Source organism: Rhinolophus sinicus, chromosome 5, assembly GCF_057876585.1.
Source record: "Rhinolophus sinicus isolate RSI-liver-muscle chromosome 5, RSI-T2T, whole genome shotgun sequence".
Classification (NCBI taxonomy): Eukaryota; Metazoa; Chordata; class Mammalia; order Chiroptera; family Rhinolophidae; genus Rhinolophus; species Rhinolophus sinicus.
In genome coordinates, this window is record NC_142505.1 from 67,247,286 (window position 1) to 67,254,352 (window position 7,067).

General features: G+C 38.7%; 1 pseudogene; it reads right to left on the reverse strand.

Annotated features, from left to right (window-relative positions):
• Window positions 1-5,979: 5,979 nt before the first annotated feature.
• Window positions 5,980-6,865, reverse strand: LOC109439432 (olfactory receptor 2T1-like; annotated as a pseudogene).
• Window positions 6,866-7,067: the final 202 nt, after the last annotated feature.

The window sequence follows — 7,067 nt, forward strand, 5'->3', positions numbered from 1 at the left end:
TTCTTGCCCAGTGCTAGAAGCAGAACAGTAGCAGTGTCAGATCAAAAGAACAGAATATTTGCAGTTCTGAGAACTGTGGTCCGCAGACAGATTCACAGCCCAACTAGTTCCGGAAAAGGGGAGGGAGCTGTGGAAGCAGGACTGGCTGTTCTGGTGGTCACTACCATTGTTCTGGGCCACCTCTCACAAGTCACCCCGTCCCTGTCCCCACCTATCTGGGCGGATCCCTGCAGGAGTAAACAGAACGGCTAAAACACATGGGCTCTGAATCTGGTGCAGGAAGAGCTTTGGAACTTCAAAAGCTTTCCGCATCCCCACAGGGATGCTGGGCCCAATGACCCAGGCAAACTGTTAACACAGGAAAAGCCCATCTTCCAGAGAATCCCCCCATTGTGTGAGAAGCTGGAATAGTACAGAGAAAACATAACACTACAGTGTGAAAGAGGAAAAAGGGCTGCAGTCGGAGAGAAAATAAAACATTCTACCAACACGTACTGGAAAACAAAAGAAAGACCTCTTTCTATCAACCTGTTGCAGAAGCCACTCCTGTAGATGTCTAGGAAGAGAAATAATAAATCATTAACAGCCATAAATAACCAAGGCAAAAAGACAGCTCAGAAAGAAAGTGAAAAGTCTCCAGAAAATGAAGTTAAAGATATGGAAATATGTAACTTAAATGACAGAGATTCAAGACTGCAGTCTGAAAAAACTCAATGAGATGCAAGAAAACACAGAAAGGAAGTATAATAAACTCAGAAACACAATCAAAGAACAACATGAACATTTTACTAAAGACATTGAAATTTTAAAAAGGAAAAAAAATAGAATTACTGGAGATTAAAAACTCAATAGAAGAAATGCAGAATGAAATAGCCAGCTGAGGAAGTAGAGTTGACCAGATGGAGAAAAGAATCAGTGACATCGAAGATAGAAACCTGGAAATGACACGGATGGAAGAAGAAAGAGACTTGAGACTTAAAAGAAATGAAAGAACTCTACAAGCACTTTCTGACTCCATCAGAAAGAGTAATATAATAATAATGGGCATACCAGAAGGAGAAGACAGAGAGAAGGGAACAGAGAGTATATTCAAACAAATAGTCGATGAGAACTCCCCAAACTTGTGGAAATAACTGGATCCTGGAATCCAAGAAGCAAATAGTACACCTAATTACCTCAATCACAACAGGCCTTCTGCAAGGCACATTGTATTGAAGCTGTCTAAAATCAACAACAAAGAAAGAATCCTCAAGGCAGCCAGGGAAAGAAGATGGTAACCTACAAAGGAAAGCCCATTAGATTATCATCAGATTTCTCAGCAGAAACTTTGCAAGCCAGGAGAGAGTGGAACCAAATAGTCAAACTATTGAAAGAGAGAAATCGTGAGCCAAGAATAATATACCCAGCAAAGATATCCTTTAAATCTGAAGGAGGAATAAAGACCTTTCCAGACATACAGAAGCTGAGGGAATTTTCTAATACACGACCTGCACTACAAGAAATACTAAAGGAGGCTATTCGAACACCATCAACAGGGACAATTAATGGCAACCAAAACATAAAAAGGAAGAGAGTAAAGGCCTGAACCGGAATATGGGAATGGAGAGCGAGGGCATGCTGAACAAAATGGAATACTCTAAATATGAAACTCTCTTACACATAAACTTAAGGGTACCCACTCAAAAAAAAAATCCAGAACTGAAATATATAACGTAATAAAAGAAGAAACAGAGGGAAACATCATAGAATACCACCACACAGAAATAATAGACAATAACAAAAAGTCAAAGGAAACATGGAGACACAGCGTTACCAGAAAACTAAAGGTAGAATGATAGAAACTCCTCACATATCAATAATCACCCTAAATATAAATGGGCTGAACTCACCAATAAAAAGGCACAGAGTAGCAGATTGAATAAAAAAACTAAACCCAACCATATGCTGTCTCCAAGAGACACATCTCAGCTACAAGGACAAGCATAGACTCAAAGTGAAAGGGTGGAAATTGACACTCCAAGCAAATGGTACCCAGAGAAAATCAGGTGTAGCCATAATGATATCAGATGAAACAGACTTCAAGGTGAAAAAGATAACAAGAGACAAAGATGGACATTTCATAATGGTGAAGGGGACTGTACAACAAGAAGACATAACAGTCATCAATATTTATGCCCCCAATCAGGGAGCACCAAAATACACCAAGCAACTACTAACAGAAATAAAGGGAGAAATTGACTAAAACACAATTATACTAGGGAACTTAAATACACCATTGACAGCTATGGATAGATCATCCAAACAGAAAATAAATAACGAAATAGTAGCCCTAAATGACACATTAGATGAAATGGACATAATTGACATTTATAGACCACTTCATCCTAAAACATCAGACTATACATTCTTTTCTAGTGTACATGGAACATTCTCAAGGATAGACCATATATTGGGACATAAAATCAGTCTCAACAAATTTAAGAAGATTGAAATCATACCATGCATATTCTCTGATCACAAGGCTTTGAAATTGGATATCAACTGTAAAAAGAAAGTGGGAAAAAACACAAATACATGGAGATTAAACAACATACTTTTAAAGAATGACCGGGTCAAAGAAGAAGTTAGAGAAGAGATCAAAAGACACATAGAAACAAATGACAATGAAAATACATCCTACCAAAATTTTTGAGATGCAACGAAATCAGTTTTAAGAGGGAAATTATCTCATTACAGGCCTATCTCAAGAAACAAGAAAACTCCCAAATAAATAACCTCATGTTACACCTTAAAGAACTAGAAAAAGAAGAACAAATGAACCCAAGGTCAGCAGAAGACAGGAAATAACAAAAATTAGAGCAGAACTAAATGAAATAGAGAACAAAAAGACAATAGAAAAAATTAATGTGACAAAGAGCTGGTTCTTTGAAAAGTTTAACAAAATTGACAAACCCTGGGCTAGACTCACTAAGATAAAAAGAGAGAAGACACTAATTAACAAAATCAGAAACGAAAAAGGGGAAGTTATCACGGACACCACAGAAATACAATGGATCATCCAAGAATACTATGAAGGACTATATGCCACCAAATTCAACAACCTAGAAGAAATGGACAAGTTCTTAGAAACATATAGCCTTCCAAGGCTGAATCATGAATAACTGGAAAATCTAAACAGACCGATCACCAGTAACGAAATTGAATCAGTCATCCAAAACCTTCCCAAAAACAAAAGTCCGGGACCAGATGGCTTGACTAGTGAATTCTACCAAACCTTCAAAGAGGATCTAACCAATCCTGCTCAAACTCTTCAAAAAAATTGAAGAAGAGACAGTACTCCTTAACTCATTTTATGAGGCCATCATTACCCTGAAACCGAAACCTGGTAAGTATTCCATTGTGGTTGCCAGAGGGTAAGGGGGGCGAAGGGTGGGGGGTGGGAGAAAAAAAAAACAAACCTGGTAAGGACAGCACAAAAGAAGAAAACTACAGACCAATATCTTTGATGAATACCGACGCAAAAATCCTAAATAAAATTCTAGCAAATTGAATACAACAATGCATTAAAACGATTATTCATCATGACCAAGTGGGGTTCATCCCCGGGGCACAAGGAAGGTTCAACATCCGCAAATCCCTCAATGTGATATGTCACATAAACAAAATAAAGGACAAAAATCATATGATTATATCAATTGATGCAGAAAAAGCATTTGACAAGATACAACATCCATTTATGTTTAAAACACTTAATAAAATAGGTATAGAAGGAAAATACCTTAACATAATAAAGGCCATATATGACAAGCCCTCTGTTAATCTCATAATTAATGGTGAAAACAGAAGCCATTTGCTATACATTCAGGAACACGACAAGGCTGTCCCCTATCACCTCTGCTTTTCAACATAGTGTTGGAAGTCCTTGCCAGAGCAATCAGGCAAGAGAAAGAAATAAAAGGCATCCAAATTGGGAATGAAGAAGTTAAATTGTCACTCTTTGCAGATGACATGATGCTATATATAGAAAACCCTAAACACTCCACAAGAAAGTTATTAGAAACAATCAACGAATACAGTAAAGTTGCTGGCTACAAAATCAACGTACGAAAGTCCATTGCTTTCCTATATCCTAACAATGAAATCTCAGAAAAAGAAATACAAAAACAATTCCTTTTGCAATTGCAATAAAAAGAATAAAATACCTAGGAATAAACTTAACCAAGGACGTGAAAGACCTATGTGCTGAAAACTGTAATACATTTTTGAAAGAAATTGAAGAAGACACAAAGAAATGGAAAGACATTCCGTGCTCATGGATTGGAAGAATCAACATAATTAAAATGGCCATATTACCCAAAGCAATATACAGATTCAATGCAATCCCCATCAAAATCCCAATGGCATATTTTAAAGAAATAGAACAAAAAATCATCAGATTTGTTTGGAACCACAAAAGACCCCGAATAGCCAAAGCAATTCTAAGAAAAAAGAACAATAATGGAGGTATCACACTTCCTGACTTTGGCTTGTACTACAGGGCTACAATAATCAAAACAGCATGGTATTGGCAGAAAAACAGACACATAGATCAATGGAATAGAATTGAGAACCCAGAAATGTAACCACATAAATATGGACAGATAATTTTTGACAAAGAAGCTGAAAACATGCAATGGAGCAAAGACAGCCTCTTCACTAAATGGTGCTGGGAGAATTGGATAGCCACGTGCAAAAGAATGAAACTGGACTGCTATTTGTCACCATGTACCAAAGTTAATTCAAAATGGATCAAAGACTTAAGCATAAGACCTGACACAATAAACTGCATAGAAGAAAACATAGGTACTAAACTTATGGACCTTGGGTTCAAAGAGCATTTTATGAACTTGACTCCAAAGGCAATGGAAGTAAAAGCTAAAATAAACGAATGGGACTATATGAAACTTAAAAGCTTCTGCACAGCAAAAGAAACCATTGACAAAATAAAGAGGCCACCAACTGAATGGGAGAAGATTTTTGCAAACAGTGCCTCCAATAAGGGGCTAGTATCCAGAATATACAAGGAACTCATGCAACTCAACAACAAAAAAACAAACAACCCAATTGAAAAATGGGCAGAGGACTTGAAGAGACATTTCTCCAAAGAGGACATACAAATGGCAAATAGACATATGAAAGAATGCTCAACATCACTAATCATCAGAGAAATGCAAATGAAAACCACAATGAGATATCACCTCACCCCAGTCAGAATGGCTATCATCAACAAGACAAATAGTAACAAGTGTTGGAGAGGCTGTGGAGAAAAAGGAACCCTCATACACTGTTGGTGGGAATGCAGACTGGTGCAACCGTTGTGGAAGGCAGTGTGGAGGTTCCTCAAAAAATTACGAATAGAATTGCCATATGACCCAGCAATCCCTCTCCTGGGTATCTACCCAAAAAATCTGAAAATATTTAGAGATAAAGACACGTGTGCTCCAGTGTTCATTGCAGCTTTGTTTACGGTGGCCAAGACATGGAAACAGCCAAAATGTCCTTTGATAGATGAATGGATAAAGAAGTTGTGGTATATATACACAATGGAATACTATTTGTCGGTAAGAAAAGATGAAATAGGAACATTTGTGACAACATGTATGGATCTTGAGAGTGTAATGCTGAGCGAAATAAGTCAGACAGAAAAAGCATAGAACCATGTGATTTCACTGATATGTGGTATATAAACCAAAAACAACAAAAGAACAAGACAAACAAATGAGAAACAGAAACTCATAGACACAGACAATGGTTTAGTGGTTACCAGAGGGTAAGTGGGTTGGGGGGTGGGAGATGAAGGTAAGGGGGATCAAATATATGGTGATGGAAGAAGAACTGACTCTGGGTGGTGAACACACAATGGGATTTATAGATGATGCAATACAGAAGTGTACACCTATTATCTATGTAATTTTACTAACAATTGTCACCCCAATAAATTTAATAAAAAAAGAAAAAAGAGTGAGGCGGCACGTAGATGTACATGGCAGCCCTACAGAGCAAGTTCACTACTGTTATGTGGGGTGAGAAGGTGGGAAATGGTTTTTTCTTCCCCCACTGAGCTCATGTAATGGGCCACATAGGAGGCAATAACCACAGAGAAAGGAATCAGCAGTATCAAAACACAGCACATGTACGTCACTATCTCATAGAGGGGTGTGTCTGCTGCTGCACAGGCTAACTTCAGGACCACAGGTGCCCCGCAGAAGAAGTGGTCAATCTCCCGGGAGCTGTAGAAGGGGAAGCTCATGGTGATGGGGGTGAGGAGGAAGCCATCCAAAGAGCCTCCAAACCAAAAACCTGCTATGATCACCCAACAGACCTGGTGGTTCTTGAGGACAGAGTATGTCAGAGGGCTGCAGTTGGCCATGAACCCCAGCTGGAAGCACTCAGCCCCCACAAGAGTGAGGTAGAGGAAGTACTGAGCTGGGCACCCCATAAAGGGATGGGCCTTTGGCCCAGCAGATAATCGACCAGCATTTTGGGCACAATGGTGGAGATGTACAGCACATCGGTGAAGGAGAGCTCACTGAGCAGGAAGTATATCGGGGTGTGCAGGCGTGAGTCCCGGCAGGTCAGGAAGGTCATGACCCCACTGGCCATCAGCACCCTGAAGAAGATGGTAGAGATGATGGCAAAAAGAAGGCCTGAGACATCATTTTTGTTGAATAGCCCTCTGAGGGTGAAGTCTGTAGAGGATGTGTTCCATTAGTTCTATGATGGTGCTGCTGTGACCTAGAATCTTCTAAATAAAACCATGACATTGTCACAGAATTAACATAATAATATATGGGTTGATCACTAGACAATAAACTTCTAAAAGTTGGAAAAAATATTTTTATGAGTCCTTTGACACTGATACTACCAACTAATCTATTTTGCAATGTGTCTAAGTAAAATTGGTAATTTTGAATCAACAGTTTTTGAATACATTGGACAAGATGATGTCAGTATGTGCTATTGTACTATAGTGAATCTCGTAACAACTGAGGGTGTGCATCATGCTTGCAACGATCAATCTACGCTTG